This window comes from Prunus mume, linkage group LG6, assembly GCF_029339155.1.
Source record: "Prunus mume cultivar Tortuosa linkage group LG6, ASM2933915v1, whole genome shotgun sequence".
NCBI lineage: Eukaryota > Viridiplantae > Streptophyta > Magnoliopsida > Rosales > Rosaceae > Prunus > Prunus mume.
Window position 1 is genome coordinate 22,891,795 of NC_142703.1, and position 6,000 is coordinate 22,897,794.

Consider the following 6,000-nt stretch of genomic DNA (forward strand, 5'->3'; position numbering starts at 1 on the left):
GTTGATGTTCCCACAAATGACATGATTGTCACTGATTAGCTTAAACAAAGTCAACACACAAAACTCAAAACAAAACCAAAACAAGCCTAGCTAAGATTTTTTTTTTTAAAAAAAAAAAAAACCCAAACAATTTATTTCAAAAAAATTTGAGAGAACCAAGGAGGGGCTCTTCATAAAAGTACATTGTTAATATTATGTCATAGAACTATTACTTCATTGAACTATCTTGTTAATATTACTATGTCATAGAAGTAAATTGTTAATACTTTGTCAGTTAACTATCTTATTAACACTCTGTCATAGAAGTACATTGTTAAACAAAACTGAGATCCATAACTGAAATAGTAACAAAAGATAAATCGATCATCAAACCGTAAAATACATTCCCTAAATCAACTAAAATCCAAAGAGAAACATATAATTGAAGCAAAAGATCAAAAATCCCAAGTCCAAACCAAATGACGACGACGATGCATCGAAATCCACGTCTTCCTCCACAACTGAAGACGACGAGTCATTGTCATTGTGCAATACCATGGAACAATCGACGAAGTCCTCGACTGTCGTTTCCGAGCGGCTATACTTTAAATTTTTTTTAATGAGTATACTGGGGTCGTTTTTTTATTATATTTTTTAGTAAATAGTATAACCATGCGGCTATACACCTTTTATACTTAAAGAGTACAACTTGCGCAGCTATACTACAATTTTTTATTATAAAAAAATAGTATAGCTCGTCCTTTTAAAATATATATATATATATAAATAGTATAGCCAAGCTGCTATACTTGAGATTTTTTTTTTTTTTTTTAAGCGAGTATAGCCATTCGGCTTTACCGAGGTTGTTTTTTTTATAAATAGTATAGCCGTCGGCTATACTCGTTAGATTACACATATGACTAATTTCATGTTGAACTAAATATGACCAAATAGACATAGGCGAGTAATTTCATAAACGATAACAACATCTAAGTCATACATATAATAGTTTTTTGTTTGATTTTTTCAATTTTGAGCCAATTTTAGCCTTTCAAATCGTTAGACATGCTTAATATTTTCAAGAATTTTATGAAATTTTCCAAAATATGTTAAATTCTGAAATTTTTTGGAAAATAATTTTCATTCCAATTTTTTTGGGCTTGGAATGGGAATCCCCTGATTCCGTTTTGATCCGTTTGAAAATCAACCCTACCTTCCACTTTGACTTGATATTTGACCCCAAAAAAAAAAAAAAAAATACAATAGTCAAAACAATTGTAGGAGAACAAGGTTGGGCTTCAGCTAACTCGTCGGTATTAAATAAATAAATAAGATTTTACTAATAAACTCAGTTTAGCAGGACATAATATATAAAAGCTTTTATAGAGCATATTTGGAGTGAAAAATTCAAAACTAGCCACTTTTTATTTTCTAATTGGTTCTTATATATATAAATTTTTAACTCATTAAGAAGAAATTAGAAAATGACAAGTGGCTAGTCTTGGGTTTTTCTTTACAAATAGGATCTATATAAATTTTTATATAATATGTAATGTTAAAATGACCTTTTGAATAAATATCTCATAAATAAATTTTGTTGTCAAGACCCCAACTTTTACAGCCTGGCCCATGCAAACTGTGTTGGATGGTTGGACTTAACAAGCCTAGCAAGATAGAAAAGCCCCACAAAAACAACAGTAAACCATAAACCCTCAGCAAAGGTAGACAAGGAAGACAGTTGGAGACAAGAACACCAATCAAAGGGGCGAGACTGAGAGGGATGTTGTACATAGTAGGACTGGGAATGGCAGATGAGAAAGACATCACCTTCAGAAGCTTAGAAATAGTGAAGCAATGTGACCAGGTTTTCATAGAGGCCTACACTTCTCTACTCTCTTTTGGTCTCTCTTCCGACGGCCTTTCCACGTTGGTATGGCTTTTCTTCTATCTCCCTCTCTTGCTTTATTTGTTTTCAAAACGTACTCAGTTTTTCAGAAGGAATTTCAATGCACAGGAAAACTTGTAAGTACATTTGGCATTGGGAATCAAGACACGAACAGCACAGGCCTACCGATGATAAAATCAAACAACACCATGATGCCCCTCTGACGCGGCAACTGCTGCCAAAGGTAGTTGCCAAAACTCTCAACTACAGAACCTAGGACTGTGGACACGCGTCACCTCCACAACAATTTGCATGAAGTCTCACATCGAAACTTTTGCAAAACTCTCGTTTTCACTTCCCTATAAATAGGGAACAGTGCCCAAGTAAAAAGGGTAACTATTTTCTCACATTTACTGTTACTCTACCAAAATTACCATATATAGCTAACTTAAGCATCGGAGAGCATTCGGCAGGCACCACACCGGTGTTCGAAGCTTGACTACGCTTCTTCCTTATTGTCCTGAGGACCCTCCGCGTTGAAGGTCCATAACCCTCTCGCTCCGCAGCTCCACGACACAAATGGCAAACCTTTGCCTCACCTATGGAACGTTGATCACCTCAAATACTATCACAAGTGAACACACCCATGCCTTAGGGTTTTATGTTTTTTAAGCCTTCAGCACCTATGCCTCAAGCCTTAAGCTCAGACGTGATATGTAGTCACTGCCTTTCGGCATCCAGTTAATGAAACGCCTGACTTTGGCTAAATCCTATTACTTACTTTTGGTCATTTTATATATACCTTTTCAACCACATAGAACTCAACCATTCATATGATTCTTCGACAAAAAGAAATCTACAGAAAACAAAATGACCCTGCCTTATCGCAGGGCAAACATCCATACAAAAAGAGCGCTAAACAACACTCAAACTATTTCGAACAACTAATAAAAGTTACAACACGTAACCTGGACATCCTCGTCTCGCCGGCTTCCTTCGCCACATGCCCCCATCAAGACACTCAAGACTCGCCTCACTTTGGCCTCGGGTGAAGTGATGTCCTGGAGAAAAGAAGCAAGCATAAACTCCCTGCCCGGAGGAATAGGAGGAGGCACACTAGTGGTATCAAAGTTTATATCCAAATTTGGATTAAACCTCGCCACCAGCTTCTCCCAACTAAACTGCTCCTCCACCATCGCTTCAAGTACAAGTTTCTTGAACTCGTCCGAACCTTTATACTCGGCCACAGCTTCGGCACGAGTGGCAGCCACCTCTTCCACCTTCCATTGCCTATTCCGCCACTGCTTCCTCTTGGCATCTTTCGGCTCCCTCTCCGACCACTCGACACCTAGTTGAAGGGTATTCTTCTCCCTAATCGCTACGGTGCCTTAGCAAAGATGCGGCCACCGCTTCAAAATGACGCCTCACAACGCCACTTCCTTATCTGTCCTAGCTGGGTCGATACATCTCACCAAAAGCCTGCAATACCCAAAACGTTGGTCAAAAATACAAAAATAAATTGAACCACATATTGAATGACAAATTGGTTCAAAGCTTACGCTGGCTAACGCCAAGATCGCTTTGTGCTCGATCGTAAAAGGTAGTCGCCTTGGTCCAAGAAAGCTCCCAAAGATCCACCTTCACCCCAAGAAGGAAGGTGTTCACCATAGGCACTTCGATGGTGAATGGCAAGGGTCGCTTTTTCTTCTCGCCACCGATTCGCAAAGAAAATCTACCTTTTCGGCACCATCAGAAACAGCTCCTCTAGGCCTAGAGGAAGCTTTAACAAATTGCTCCAAGTCGAAGGGGCATCTCGAGCTCACCACCCATAACGCGTCCTTGTATGCCACCTTCAATCCTCTCATTCTCTTCTCAAGCATCGGCAACAAGCCAATCATCTCATCTTGCCACCGCTTCCCTGTGGCATGAACTGGATCTTCCGAAGGCCTCTGCAGCCTTCGGCAAGAATCTTGTGCTTGCCTCTTCTCGGCCTTTCTGGCGACTCAACCACCTTCATCACCCTCTTCACAATTCTAGCCACTGCCAAAAACACAATCTCGGGTTATTCACACTAAAAATAAAGGGGACACGGGGAATTTACTTACTTCCTTGCAATAACCCTGATTCCAGCAAATTTTTTGGTGTCACCAAGTTCCTGAACTCCCGATCCTCCACTAACAACAACCTCCTCACGACGGCTACCTCGTCTTCTTTCTCCTTGGATTGGGGACTACACTTTACAGAACCTGCACGAAAACACTTTGGTTAGCACACTTATACATTATTCAGGAAGCATGACAAATAATGCAAGCATAAGACAAACAAAACACAAAATCAAGAAAGCACGACCAAAGACCTATTGATTGAAAATGAGCATACACATGTCTGTCGACGACCTTCCCCGGTGCACACTCCCAATTACCAAAGGCTAAGAACCACCGGTTCCTCCATGTCTTATGCGATGATGGCCTATGACCTATGAAATAACCTCTCTCACCACTGGCTCGAACCCACCAAAATTGCCCTTTGCCTGGAGACAGAGTACAAATACATAAACTGCTCAAAAGTTGACTCTCCTAACTTCGCCAACCACCACGCTATATACACCCCATGAATAACAATCCAAAAGTTGGGGTTATATTGCCTTAGCGTATAACCCAACTTCGCCAAAGCATCATTTGTACCTGTGGATGAAACAATGCCTTAAGCCATACTTATACATTGCAAAAATATCATCACTAAACCATCAGGCAGAAACCTTACCACATTGGTAGCAGTTGGCAACCTCATACCCACGTATTCATGAATTCCATAATCCCTCTTGAGCTCCTCCAACTCATACATATTTAAGAGATTTCTCTTCGGTAATGGAACACCCACAAGAATATCCCCTACCGAAGTAGAAGCTACAACCACTACTCCAAACCCAGATGGTCCCGCCTGATTGCTAGATTCACTTTCAGGCGTGTGAGGGAGGGCCAATCCAAGACCACATGTTGCCTCTAGTACTGCATACTCAGCCTGCATCGCTTCATACCGAACCTTCCCATAATCTATCGAAGTTTGGGTACCCTCCCCAACACAAGGCACAATAACATCCCCCCTAAGTGGGCTCTCTCAAGATACTCAGAACTGGAATCTTCATCATCAGTACCCACACACTCCTCATGCCTATCACTCTCAAGTTCCTCCCCACTAAAAGTGTGGGGACTTTGTCCATCTCTTTCGGAACTCTCAGACATCTACAAACACAAAGCAAAAAACTAAGGGGCATGCCAAAATCAAACAAGGTATCGGGATGGAAACCGCTATGACATCATGCCAAAAAACTAAGGTGCCGATCGAAGGTATGACATCATGCGCAAGAACGGCGTGCGCCAAGCACATGATGTCATACCTTCCGATCGAGCAAGGAGTTGCCTGCCCAAGCGCATGACGCCATACCTTCTCGATCGGCATGCTCCATGCCGATCGCGCAAGGACTTGCGCACGACAAGCGCATGACGTCACACATTCCGATCGGCATGCTCCGTGCCGATCGCACAAGGACTTGCATGTAGCAAGTGCATGACGTCACACCTTCTTATCGACATGCTCCGTGCCAATTGCGTAAGGACTTGCGCGCGATAAGTGCATGACGTCACACCTTCCGATCGGCATGCACCGTGCCGATTGCACAAGGACTGGCGTGCGCCCAAGCGCATGATGTCATACCTTCCAATCGGCAAGCTCCGTGTCGATCGCGCAAGGACTTGCGCTCGCCAAACGCATGATGTCATACCTTCAGATTAGCATGCTCCGTGCCAATCGCGCAAAGACTTGTGCACGACAAGGGCATGACGTCACACCTTCCAATTGGCATGCTCCGGCCGATCGCGCAATAATCGGCGCGGCGCCGTGGCGCATGATGTCATACCTTCCGATCGAGCAAGGAGTTGTGTGCTAGCGCATGACGCCATACTTTTGATCGGCATGCCCGTGCCGATCGCGAAGAACTTGCACGCGACACGCGCGCATGATGTCACACATTACGATCGGCATGCCTCGCGCCGATCGCGACAAGGACTTGCATGCAGCAAGTGCATGATGTCACACCTTCCGATCGACATGCTCCGTGCCAATCGCGTAAGGACTTG